At 33.8% G+C, this 14,795-nt stretch overlaps 1 protein-coding gene across 2 annotated transcripts in view; it reads right to left on the reverse strand.

Moving 5' to 3' along the window:
• Positions 1-14,795, reverse strand: part of LOC142328932 (influenza virus NS1A-binding protein homolog) — a 184,077-nt gene that overhangs the window by 135,682 nt on the left and 33,600 nt on the right. The window contains exon 1 of one of the 2 annotated variants that reach the window (XM_075373118.1): positions 4,367-4,535. The exons of the other annotated variant lie outside the window; for it this stretch is intronic. The gene's annotated coding sequence lies outside the window, so the exon portion shown is untranslated. Of the gene's footprint in view, positions 1-4,366; positions 4,536-14,795 lie in introns of those variants that run through there. 2 annotated transcript variants of the gene reach the window in all.

Consider the following 14,795-nt stretch of genomic DNA (forward strand, 5'->3'; position numbering starts at 1 on the left):
ATGTGTCTTGTTAATATGAAACAATTCTGAGGTAGGAATCTTACACAAGGTGGGACTAAAATTCTGTTTATTTATTTATGTATGTATACCAGGTTACAGAGTAACAGCAATGTGACATGATGCCTACAGTACTCTGCAGAGATGCAAAGGCAACTCTGCACAGTCTGGCTTGTAAACGTACCATTAAATTTGTAGTCTTGGACAGACTGTGGCCCATCACACATGAGACATGTGGTTAGTTAATTGAAACCCAACCAACAAAGAACACCAGTATTCACAGTCTAGCAATCAAAGTGTTGTCATTATGATTTTATGCATTCATGCTGCATTTAACCGATGAAATACAAATTTTTTTTAATAATGTTTCATCCTGATTTATAGAATCAAACCAAATATTTAACAGCTTGAGATGGTTTCAGGTCATTTGTATTTAAAGGAAACGCCTTTTTTTTTCATAAGAATGAAAACTTGCAAGGTGTCAAATTATATGAATGGGATAGCTATTATGTTGTTCCTTTGGTGACTTAAATTCATAGTAATATTACAAAAATTTTTAAAGATTTCTAAAAGGTTGCTCTATACTTTTTAGTCATACAATAACAAAATTATCGTACATTACATGACTTTAATTACTAATTTAATTAGTTTAATTAGTTAATTTGGATTTAAAACCCCACATAGCAGTTTTGAAATTTTTTAAACCCGCTTCCTTAATTTACACCCATACAGGGGGATGTTTGCAAAAGAAATGGTGGAATATTGTATTGTCACCCGAACTTAGTAACTGTGCAAAATTTCATCAATCGGCAATGTCAGGAGTATGTTAAATTAAGGGTGCAAGAATTGAAGAAAACATGAAAAAAAATTTTTAAAAATATTGTGAGTTAAAACAAAGCAAATAATAATAAAGTACTTGAATTATTAACACATTAGAGAAAATTAGTTATTTAATGTAATTCAATCGTAGTTTTAATGTAGTTCATAGTTATAATGTAATTCAACTATGTAAGTAATAAAAGCATATATATATACAAAATGTATGTTCAAATATTAATACATGCAAGCATGAGAGCGTACAAAGTACAATGCACGAAGAAAAATCAAAAAAAGGTGGGTCGCCTTCAAAAGGAAGTTATTATTTTTAATTATATAATCTTCTGTGAATAAAAATATTAAAAGTTAATTAAACACTCTACACCAAAAGATTCCATTCGACAGTCTATGAAAAGATCTGACTGTACATCAAAACCCATCCGTATAACAAAAGGTAAAGGTTAAAATCGGCAATAAAACATAGGTAATAAGGAAAACTAGTCTACTACTGGACCGATATTATGCAACTAATAGACAAATCATATTAGGAAATTCTGTAAACCAGAAATTTCACCGTTATTATTGGATTTATTTTCGAATATTCAATTGAAATACTATTTCGATTACTTAAAAATATTCAAGGCCCTCAGATTGTTTAAATTTTAAATCCACTACTACCAAATATGACAGGGCTTTTCTATAAGAAAAAATGAACAGAGCTGGTAATTTTCACGTAGTTGAAAAGAATTGTCTAAAATAAGTAGCAAAAATTACTCATCATTTTTCAGTAAAACCGCAGGATTTTATAAGTTAAACATAAGAAAAAGGACTCGTCTATACAGTACCTAAACGGTGTCTGTACAGTTATGTAAAGATAATGTTACTGTTCATTCATATAACTGTTAAATATAACTAATACTAGTTTATCGATCTACTGTAAATAAAGAAAAAAGAACTTAATTTTTATCGGTAAAATAAACAATTATTTAAAAAAACGGGCATACAATCAGAAAAAATGAATAACGACCCGATAAGTGATATCATGGTTTTATAACACCGAGATTTCAATTTTGTATTCGACCAGAAATTACTTTTCGCTGTTTATTTTACGGCTTGGGTAAACGTGAATTAGTTGAAAATTAACTTACTTGTAACGTTGTTAAATCAAAGAAAGGCTATATCAAAGTACTAATTACGGTAAGGCTTTTAGGAATAAAATCTCACGATTTTTATTCCGGTTATCATTGATTTAGACATCGAATTTTTAAACAGACATTTTGCTTCGTTCCAGAACCCCTGACATCTAGTGAATAAAATGTTTCGATCTAGTACAACAAAATCTTAAGTAGACTTAAGACTTACTACCAAGTATTTGCAGTTTTTTCTATTCGGAAACAGCCTGATCAAAGATAACGTTTCGTTTAATTGAATTTACAAGACTCTCAATTAATTTAATCGACTACATAAAATAAGATCCGCTAAACTGCGAACGCAATTTTCTGAAGGTTTAGTAAATAAATTAAAAGACGAAAATAAATCGATAAAAGCAACCTATAATAAATAATATGCATCACAAAATCTTTTCGCAATTCCGGTATCTATCCCTAACGGTGTGTTCATTTCCAGCAATAGCAGCTCGAAAAATGGAAAAAAAATTACTAATTACGACTATTTAAATTATAAAGTCGTCGATAGAATAAAAAGATTATAACGATCATCAACAATACTAAACTATTATTAACTTCTTTTTCTTTAATTAACTAATTCTTCTATTAAAAAAGAAAAAAATACAAATCAAATCAGAAACATTAAGAGAAACGGAAGAGAGATTTTTTCCGAGTAAACAAAAATAACAAACTATTACTGGGCAAATAATAACAACAACAAAATGTCATAATTTATAGAAACTACATAAAACAAAATAATGAAATTCTGAAGAGAAGTTAGGCTTACAAAAGATCATTTCCATAATCATGCAAAGAGAAACTGCCCTTAGTAAAATCAAAGAAGATCCTATATTTTGAATGAATACATCAAAAACTTTATGAAATACAAAAAAAAAACTGCGTATAAGGAATCAAGTGAAATTCAAACTTACTTCGTTAATACTTATAAACTAAAATGGCATTAAAAATAAATTTAGAGAAAATTTATTAAAAAAAAAAAAAAAAAGTAAATAACATCTTTTCAAGATCTTATTTCCCTCCACAAGGCAAGCTGATACCGACCGGTCTGGTTAGAAATCCCTTGTGGTTAGCCTATTTCTAGTCTAGGCATAGATATAAAGGTTACTGACCAGTTAAAAAAGGAAAAGATTAACAGTTTCATTTAGCACGTGAATTAAACCCTTCTTACGTAATTACAATATTTTATTAATAATGAAGGCGCACCGGAAATACGAAAAAATCATTTAAAATTTACGAAAACTTATAGGCTGTTTCTCAATTTCGAGACTGCGTAACTGTACTTCTGTTACTACAAAGAAATATTCAGTCATATTCAATTTGATAATTCAATGTCTAGCTTATTTTTAATAAACCGTAACAAAACGTAATCGCGATTAATAACTATTTTTACACTTTTTAAACGATATATAAAAATCTTTTAAAGACACAACCATAAGAAAATCAGGAACAATGAAGCTTTACAACTGTGTTTAACAATAGAAAAGTATCTTAACTACGACGATAATTTTCAAAAAGATGCTAATAACTTATTTTTATCATTAGACTGCAACACTACAAATACAATATTTTATTACTATTCTATTCAAAAGTTTATATTAAAACAATATGTTAATCTCAACTCGAAACATTATCAACGTATCTTATTTACGTAATTACTATACTGTTTTTTCCTAATACAAAAAATACAGTAACCAATAAATGATAATTACGTGCGTACTAAACCGTGGCTAATATGAACCGAATGTTTCATTATTCGGCCCGCATTATAATCATCTATATAATCAAAATAACACAACAGACAAAATTATTTTTGGAATTCAGAAACTTCCAATCGTTATAGTAAAAAAAAGGGAAAATTATGACCTATAATAAATAAAAGACATGTGATAATCGTAGGCGATTTATATTTATAGACGATTATGTTACCTAAGTAATTCATACAAAGGGTAATCTTTGAAAATTAGTCCTAACTAAGACACAAACTAACAGTACAGAAAAAATAAGCCCCTTAGCATCTAAGCGAAAAAATAATAGCAAAATGTAACACCGAAAATCTCTAAATTTTCTTTTTTGTGGGAACTAAACAAGATATACCCAAATAATTCAATACAACAAAGAAATACCGGTTAAAACAATTTCACGCTTTAAATTAGTATCGATCAACAAAAAGACTAAACAAATATATGTTATTTCATAAATTTTAAACCGCATAAGCTATTAAGTACATTTTTTATTCAATTCACTGTTTCTACTGATTAAATAAATGGTAATACAAATACTCTCACCACGCGGATAACTCACGTGCGTCCAAGACGATTACTACATACATAAAAATTAATACTAAATATTAAAATAATAATACTTACAAAAGAAAATATAAAATTATGTGGAATATATATATTTATATATCTCCTAAAAAAAAACCCGAAATAGAACGGCAAAAATTCATTCAAAATGAGATCACGGTACTGCCATTTTAAACAGTCAGATACTATTTACAGTTCTATTACAACGTGGACTGGCGGAACGTCAAGTTGAGACTAGATCTAGCGGCACAGCGCCTAAACTACTCCAACAATGTTAACTGTGTAACTCTTTTTACAGACGGTTGTGCTCCCACCCGTCTCTTAAGTACGATACTTACCGATAATTAACGAATATCTCATCATCAGAAACAAACATGAATTCAACTAGCTCAACTAACCGATCGTTCTCAGCTAATTAATAATTAATGTACTTCATATATCATTTAATTAGATTTATCTTCGAAACAATACATGAAAATATACAGCTTTATTAGATCGACAATAAAATAGTGACGAATGAAAAACCGCAACTAAATCATAAGATACACTCGGTTATAAAATTAATATTATTAACATCTCCAACGAATAAAAGGAATTGAGCACAACCTAACAATTCCAGTTAACCCATTAGAAGAATAACACCGAACAGTTCTGGTTCATACAGCCTAATTCCAGTAAATACAGAATTTATTCTAATAATTCTAGTGTTGCTTTTAAAAGTGGGAAAGAATGGAACGTAATATTTTTTTTTTTTACTTGCGTAATAAACGTATAGCATACAAATATGTACATATGTGTGTATATATATATATATATATATATAGAAAAAGTTAATTGATCTAATTTACATCTTCAGTTAAATGGTTTTTTTCTTAATGTATACTCGATCCACAAGCAGGATTTTTAAATTAATAAATTACTGGACTGAAAAAACACATAGCATTAACTTCAGCGAATATGACCACGTCGAGAGAAAAAGTAAATTACTTTCTGAGATACGAAACATAAATTTTATCGACGCACTTTTTTATCAGCCGATCACTGCATTGAGGTTTAAATGAGAGCTCCGAATAAAAAACCAGATAAATCGAGAACAATACTAGTAACCACAGAAATACTAATTAAATAAATTTTATAAACTGTAACGTAGATTTTCAAACGTAACCGGAAGAAAGGAAATATTTTCTTCACGTAAACTTTTCGTGATACATCTTTCAAAATTACAGTTAGCCATATTTACGAGGGCATAAGACCTAATAATAATAATAGTTTAAAAACAAAGGACAATAACTTTCAAAACGCATGCAGTTTAAAAAGAAAGACCTGTCATTTTATTCGATATACCGGTAATTTTTATCAGAATAAATTTTTACAACCTTTGTATCTACAAGAAATAACATAAAAACTTTCAAATAAAACATAAACATATCACGTGAATTATTCAATAATATTTTTTACGTCCAAATCTTCAATCAAGCAGAAAATTACCACCAGAAACCTTGTCATAAACACCAAAAAGGGTTAAAACAATGAAACTGAAAATTTACAAATCAAAGATTAATTTGAATTATTTATCTGTTCACAATTTATAAACGACGTAATTACACAACAGTGCACGGTCAACTTTGACAACTGCGGTGTGGAAATTCCAAGGACATGTTTGAGCCGAACTATAAAAAAAAAGTAAAGTAAAAAGTTAAATCTTCTAAACAAATTGGATTTATTACCAAGATTTCATTAACCATTTACCAGCACTGAGAGCCCAGCCGGTTAATTGGTACTTTTTGTCTAGCTTTATAGGTTCCAATTAAACAAATTTTAGGCTAACAGCCGATCTGTAGTCAGCATTTCTGACAGGTACTTGCAGCAACATTCGTTGAAAAGCGGTCGAAAGAAAAAGCGTAAACAACGAAGCCTTGCGTACCGCTGACCGTGACATTAACTGTCAGTTTAATTCCTAAATATTCACATCTAGTAAAGCTTCTGGATTAGTAACAATATGACTAAAATTCTACTTGTGAAAGTAGGTAATATACACACTCCTTTTAGAGCCTTACAGCTACTTTAATTTACTAATAATTTATCTTATCTTGGGTGAAAAGTAATGGTATAAAATTTATTATCATTAAAAATAAACAATAATCGAAATGTCTAAACAAATAAATCTAATTTATAACTGGATCATATATTTTTTTTTTTTTTGCTTGATATCGCCAAATAAGCTTAAAGCTTATGCGTGAGATAAGGAAAATGGAATTTTTTAGCGTATGAAAAATGCCATGCCTTACCAGGATTCGCACCTGGGACCTCCGGATGAAAGGCAGAGACGTTACCACTCCGTCATGGAGATCGGCAGTTTATATATAAATATAAAATAAACAAAATATACAGTATGATTTTATTCAGGATAGCATGAATGAAACTTTAAATAAATTGAAAAAATTAAAAATTGTTGAAGAACAGGGAAAACTACAGGGAAAGTGTGTGTGTGTGTGTGTATGTGTAAACTCTCTCTTCTAAAAATTATAACTACCACTTTCTTCGAACTCAAAAACTAGAATAGATCCAACTCTCGATGTCCGCATAAATACATTCCAAGTAAGAATACAAAAACCAAATAAATATAATATCATAATAAAGTTTTTTAAAAGAGGTTTTAAAAACATAGAAATGTGTTTCAAAATGCTTCAAAAGATCACATTAATATCGTTAACACCAGAGTTATCTTTTCAACGGATGTGACGAATGTTAGTTATATGATAGCTTCAAAAAAATGTTAAAACATATCACATATTATTTGCATGTATTTGATATTAGTATTTAAAAGTTTAATTCATCTCGCTTTTTTTGTTTTGTATAAACAAATAAATGGCTGTTATATACGTAAATTGATGAGAAAGAACGCCTTCACACAAATATAAAGACTTTTTTTCAATCTAAACAATGAATTTAAATCTAGGTTCATTCAAAAAATAAAAGAAAAATGTGTAATTTGAGACAACCTCCCATACACCTCTTCAACAGATTGAAAAAACCCACCATATCAACATAAGAGTCGTTTATTATATTATAATTCTTATATATTAATCACAATAGACTAAAGTTTTACCCACTTTGATGAAATAAACAACTCGTTGAAATTTCAATAAAAAATCAACAAACAATAAATAGTAGCAAGCAAGAATTAAAAATATTTCTTAATTATTAGATAAGCTACAAAATAAAAAAAAAAGATAAAATAAAATAAAATAAAATAATAATGCTTTAAGTAATAATGTACTATATTTTATAAAAGGTTGATGCAACAATACTATAAGACAAAGAACTACCAACGGCCGTTTGAAGGACAGGCAGACACAATGGCAACCAACATTCCAATTTACTGAACAATCTATCCATTTCGATTAACTGTTACACTATCCTATCTCACTTTCGTCTTCCGGATGCAACTTTTCTGTTGCACGGTTTATGTTTGCGTCATCATATTTAGTAATATATTAACGAAAAATTTTCCGGATACATATGTACATTAAAGATCCATTTATATTATATACAAATTTTCGTTATTTGTTAATATTTAACTTTAACGTATAACAATATAATATGTATATTCATATGACCAGAAATTTGGAAAGACAAACAGATCTTTTAGAGACAATCCCTGAGCAAGAAAAGAACGGTAGTGACATTAGGATTCATTGCAACAGGAGATTCTTACATTACCCGTAGGATTCTACTCAAAATATCGACAAGTATATCTAAAATTATACTATAAGTATTCGAGACTGAATGCTTAAAGAACATCAATCAGGGTGAGTAAAGACGATTTTTGATAATACATTTTATTATGAGAATTATGTTCACAGCCTGGGTAACTGACATCGTTCTCTCTGTTCTCTGTACATTTACTTAGTTGGAAGTGTCACAGAACACAATTTTTGGGAAATTTCGAGAGTAAGTGTGTATGATGAAAGAGTTTCTAAACTCATTGCGTTCTTGTTTTTGCAAAAGAACCAGTAGAGTCGAGATATTTATAAGAGCAACTAAAGCTCAATGTTTTAGTACTAGCGTCCATATCAAAGCCTGTGGAAGTTAACAGTATTATCATCTTTGATAGGGTTTCTTGTGAGCATATTAATAATTTTTTGTATTTTTTTTTCTATTTAGACTGATAGCGCGAAACATCAAACCAAACTGATAATAATTTAAAGTTGTATTATAGTTTTTAACTTGTACATAATTTCAACGTTATTTGATTAGTTCATTTATTATTTATGGAAACAAATTAGATGAGAAACAAATTTAAAAAAAAAAAATTAAAAACTGGATAATTTGGAATCCACGTGTGAAATTCAAAATAGCATTCAAAACTTAAAAATGGTTAAGGAAGATGCAACTAAAATAAACACCAGAATTGAAACTGCTATAAGAAAAGAGGTACAAAGGCTAAAATTTAATTTACTGATTTGGCTTAGGGAAATCAATGAATGCCCTTTTTGTTTATCTAAAAATAAGTTCTCGGTTAATCAATATAAACTACTTCTATAAAATTAACTCTAGTAAAGAAAATACTCCATATCCGATAGTATTTAGATACTTATGCTGATAAATTAAATTTTAACGTATAAGAAAACTTTAAAATCTTCAGATAACTAGCAAAATATTATGATAAAAGAGGATCCTCCATCAGCGTTACGAAGATTAGGAATGAATTATTTCAATATTTCCTAGAGTACACGAAACAAGGCCATACAGTGTTATTAAAATACGATAAATTAGAGGCGAAGGCCAAGCATGTAACCTGAAAAAAACGAAACGTTTTTTAACATTTCGTTTTTTAAAAGCGTATAAGAGTATAAAAGGGTATAAAAGTGAAGAGAAATCCCCGACGTCAGATGGTAATCACCTATTCTGGCAAAAGTTAAAAAAACAGAAAGCCTTTTTCCGACACGGTTTAATAAATCAGAAAAAGAAGGAACAACCCAAACACGTTTGTCCAAAGACGATCTACGGCTTCGGTTCAGACAGTGACGCTGGCACTTATAATCCCAAATAAAGAGGAAGCACTGTTAATGAATGTGTAGGTAATTGAGAGGGACGAGAGTGGTAGCCCACGAGCATGCAGAAGAATATATAGCGACGTCTGGAGGGAATTCGAACAAAATGGCAAACTTCACAGAATAAAAAGGCGGAATTTAATAACTTTAAAGTATTTAAATCAAATACTAAAAACGGAAGCTAAATTACGTGAACTATTACAAAGCTACAGTATACCGAATACCCGATAATCGGTTTAGCAGCGGTGAGAAGATATGGCGAGATTTACCAGCAAGGAATAATGAGACTATTAATTAATTTTAACGGCATCTCGATTCCCCTCCGAGGGGAGAAGATCCCACACCTCGTAGCGTGTCCGGTCGCTACACCACCCCCTCCGTTCCTAGCCAGTAGTGGCTTTAACGGAGGACATCTTCTCGCCCTCAAACTGATTGCGCACCACAGCTTTCGGTTCAGGCCCCGCAGAGATGCCAACGATGCAGATGCCCCGAGGCACATCTGCATCGGTAAAATTCACCCCGATAGTAGCTTTAGGTTTATGCCTTCAGAAAGAAGACAACGGACACCTGCAGCTACCACGTCGCCCTCAGGAACTAAGCTAGAAGTCTAACCGCGGAATGAAGACCCCGCGCCTAGCACTAACTTTTAAAGAGCCAATTTATCGAATGTCTCAGATCTGAGCAAAACAACCATTATAACAAAACTTTCCCACTAAAAAGTTTTAACACAGCGAAATTTAGTCCTAGTTCCCTTATGAACCCAGCTTATTACTCGAAATGAGTTTCCTAACTGACTCCGCTCCGGTCTGCCCGGAAGAGGAGAATAAACGCCTACTTCCACACAGCTCCATCGCGGAGTCCCGCGTTGACATTCACCATCTTTCGTAAACCGCCGTCGAAACGCCGCTGCATACCACCGAAGCGGCACCCAGAGACGCCCCGCCGACAGTGTCGTCAGCTCACAAAATGCCCTCGTCGAAGCGCGACCGCACCCCCCGGGACAAGGATAACAATGCCCGTTGGCAGCGGCCGCAACTCCGCCGACAGCTTTATTCCAACAAAATAACACCAATTAGTTCTAACCGAGGCACGCTGCCTTAACGGCCTACCTTACCTTCGGCCAGTCAACTGCCCAGGCGGTCCCTAGCCACCCAGGTTTCTATCACCTACTAAATCCCTTCGGCAGTCCTGCTCAGGGCGAGGAAGCGAAGGATGCCAGCAACTATTGTCCACTCTCTACGAGTCCTCCAGTTGACTCGTAGATCCAAAACAGAGTTTACTCTCTCGAGTTCCCTAGTAACTCTGGTTCGCTCAGCTTTGTACCGGGGACATATGTGTAGGACATGGTCCACGGTGTCATCAACCCTACAGTCCGGACAGAAGCCGGAATCGACCAACCTAAACCTAGCCAATTTATCCCTAAAGGCACCATGTCCGTAGAGGGACTGCGTCGTGTGCCGATTGGGGGATACCCAGCTAACCGCTCGCAACTCTCTAACATTGGGGAATATACCATGCGTATAACTACCTGTTGAAGAATCGTTCCACCTATCTTGCCAAGAGTCAAAACCTTGGTCTTCGATCTCACGCATACGCCCTGAAGTAAGAAGGCCTTCCTTCTTTGCAACATACCGCTGGCTACGTTCCGTAGCCGAAATATCCACAGGTTTGATGCTTGCGATCACAGTTACTGCCTCTCGCGAGACAGTCCTGTAACCGCCGACAACCGCTAATAAAAGAAGACGCTGGGCTCGTAATAGAATATCCCTATAACATTGGTACCGCATACGATGAGCCAGACGGGCGCAGCGCACAACATAATGGCCTCGCAAACACCTTTGTAAGGAATCCGCATGGTACGGAAATTTAACCCCCTATCCGGATGGACTACTCTACGGACGCCGAAGAAAGCATCAACTGCCTTCTTCGCCACATACTGCAGGTGCTCCTTGAAGAGAAGACTCTCATCAAGGATAACACCCAGATACTTCTGAAGAGTGACATACCTAATTGAACGACCGTCCATCACAACCCGCGGGTGGCGAGTTGCAGCTAGCCGGCCCTTCAAAAACATCATAGTGGTTTTCTCCGCACTGAAAACAATCTTATGCTGAAGCAAAAGATGGTTTTCCATCAAATTCAACCGCAAAACCCTACATGCCTGTGCCGCTCTAAGCTCAATCTCAGCAAGCGAACCGACCTCGACCAGTAGCAGCCCATCGTTGGCATAAGCTGCAATGCGACAGCCACCGGGCAAACGCAGCCGCATGAGAGAGTCGAACTCGATGTTCCAGACGAGTGAACCTAATACACTGCATTGTGGACATCCTTTTGACAGGATCTTTCCTACTTGCGAACTGCCGTCACGAAGGACAACAGTTCTTTCGCTGAAGTAACTCGAGAGAGTGCTAATTTCATCCCGCGTGCAACCACGCTTCTGCAATTGAAACAAGGCAGAGGGCCACCACAAGTTATTAAATGCCCCGGATATGTCCAAGAAGACACCGAGTACATATTTGCACTCACTGCCTGAAACCAGATCCAGGACCCTAAGAATCGCGTCCTCTGTACTCTTGCCGGGTCTAAAGCCATACTGGTCGTACATCAGCATGTGATTTGAAGTCAGCCTACTATTAATGCGGAGGTAGAGTACCTTCTCGAAAACCTTTCCAACAACTGGCAAGAGCGTCAGAGGACGGTAAGAAGAACTGACACGGTGACCTTTGAATAACAGCTTCAAAATACCACGCTTCCAGCAAGCCGGGAAATACCCGGCGAATAAACACCTATTGAACACCCTAGTCAATGGGCCAAGAATTATAGGCAGGGTGCGAACAAGGAGCTCCACCGTAATACCATCATATCCGGGGGCTTTGTTCCTAGCAAGGCTACAGATTACTTGGCGGACTTCCGCCTCAGTAATCTCCGAAGACACAGAGTCTGTGTTAAAATCTACAACCGCCGCTCGAACTCTCCGATGATACGAGGTCTCACCAACCTCGGTATCATCGGGGAGCAGATCGTTCATCAGAAGAGATAGAACACGATCCTTCTCAACTACAACGCCGTCTTGGATCGAGAGAGCCGACAGAAAATTGTCCTTTTTCCGCTTGTGACCAAGTACTCGATAAACAACACCCTAAGGGTCTTTATTCCCTTGCTCTTGAACAAAAGAGCGCCAGGAATCTCGCTTCGAAGTCCTAATACTATGAAAATACTCGTTCCTTTTCTGACGATAGTCCGCAAACAGGACCTCGCGCCGGTAATTTTAACGGCAGAGAAGACGGAATCGATGGCGCAGGTTTCATAGTAAAAGGAGCAGGGACTTAGAAGTAAAGAAAAGTGATAGCTACCTAGAACAGCCGATGATGGCGAGTTTATTATTATCTGCATATGGCTATTGATGAGAATCCGAGCAGTAAAATATTTTTGATAAGAGACTAACGTGAAGATCGGGTGTAGGAGAAAGAGAGAGTAACAGGCAATTTCGGAATAGGAAAAAGAAACAGTAGAGGCGATAGGATTATTGAATTTGTAGATATTAAATAAAACATTATAAAAAATGAAGTAAATATTAAATGAACAATAACATACGTAGGCAACAACTATCTTCCGAGAGAGAATAATACCAAAAACTCTTTCATAGGTGAAAGTAACTGCGGTTACTATTTAATAAAAATATATAGATAAATATTAAATAGATATAAAGGTATAGAATAACGCCTTGTAAACTGCAAGTTGCATTTATTAAGCGTGTATCGTAATTACTATTGTGCATTCAAAGTTTTATAAAATTAAGTATTTATATTTATCATATATTTTTATACACCCTCCCACTGTTTTACAAAAACATTTGTCCTGCCAATTATTCAATCGTTATCTTAAAAATATTTGTTCACTCTGAAAAAATCCAGCTTCCCTAGAACGAGCGGCATATTTCTGTCTTAAAGGAATAGGAAGAGCTTGAAGGCAAAGAGACCGTACGTTTTACTCCCTCAGCAACTGCACTAGATTTGCATATCTTAACTTTCCATTGAAATTGCCCAACTAACTCCCTCTCTACAAATATTTAGTCCGGATGAAATACCTATCGTGTCACTTGCTTCTAATTTTATAAATGCAAGTCGAGTACCACATTCCTCCCTTTCCCCTAAAAACTTCAATTAAATGGCAGACCTAGTCTATATTTCGATCCATTTCACAGCACAATAATGAGAAATAAATTTACTTCACAACAAACTTGAAACGAACCGAACGCATGATCCGTTTCAACATGTTAGTTATACTTGTACATAACGATGTTAGATATAAGATGAAAATGTATAACGTTATATGTAATAAATGTTAAATATAACTTCTTTTGATCTTTACCGGCTTCGGATAGAAATATGTTATACGTTATTCACACAAAATAAATGTTATATAATCATTTCTGTATAACTTAGTTTATATACTTCACAAATAACAAGTTCTCTTATATAATGTAAACGCAACTTAAGCAAAACATGTATACAATGGTTTCATCATCGCACAACACACCTGAATCCATAAACGCATAACGCTCATAATCAACCAGAAACAGCGATTGATAGAATTACAAAATAAGTCGCCTACGTAAATAGAAATTTAAAAGACGGTTTAATTTTCTGCCGATAATCTTTATCATATCAGTATATACCGGTATACACCTAATAAATTAAACGGAAACTGATAAAAATTTGTAAACTATCTCGACATTTTATCTGTTAATAAGTATATCAAATAAGGACAAGTAAACAGATTATAATGAGTCTTAAATTATCTACCATGATTGAAATCGAAACATTTTGTAAAACATTTACAGGGACACATACTATAAACAAAAGTAATTTTAGCATTTAAACAGTAAGAAGAAGAAGAATAGCAACGGGAAGACTGCTGCATTCTTTTTAAAACAAATGAATAAAATACACAAAAATTCAAGTTCAAACACTCGCCTCTAATTTTGTACGAAATATTTTCAACTATAAAGGTGTTTCAAACATTTTCTTTTTGTATAACTCCTTGAGGATGTTAAAAAACAAACATTGTTTTTTTAAATGCTATTTCTAACTCCAACCCATCAAGAGGTAACGTTGTTTGTTATTTGTGATTTATTGGCCTTCGATAAGTTTTAATTTTTTTTTAAATCCGAGGAAAACGTTAATGAAAACACAACTGGAATTCCATTTTATTTCACTCTAGATTATTAAGAAAAACACTTTCATAATTTTAAAGTAAGGTTCTTTCCAATCAAAACTGATTGACGGATAAAAACTGACAAAACGGAAGTAAACACAAAATTTCAGGTAGCAAAAAAGGTATAAAAGTAAAAACCAAAAACAAACATAAGTGCACAGCAGCATAAAAAATCATAAGACATTAAGGGAAAGATGCTTTTCTCGTGCGTTATG

Source organism: Lycorma delicatula, chromosome 1 (genome assembly GCF_047948215.1).
Source record: "Lycorma delicatula isolate Av1 chromosome 1, ASM4794821v1, whole genome shotgun sequence".
NCBI classification, from domain to species: domain Eukaryota; kingdom Metazoa; phylum Arthropoda; class Insecta; order Hemiptera; family Fulgoridae; genus Lycorma; species Lycorma delicatula.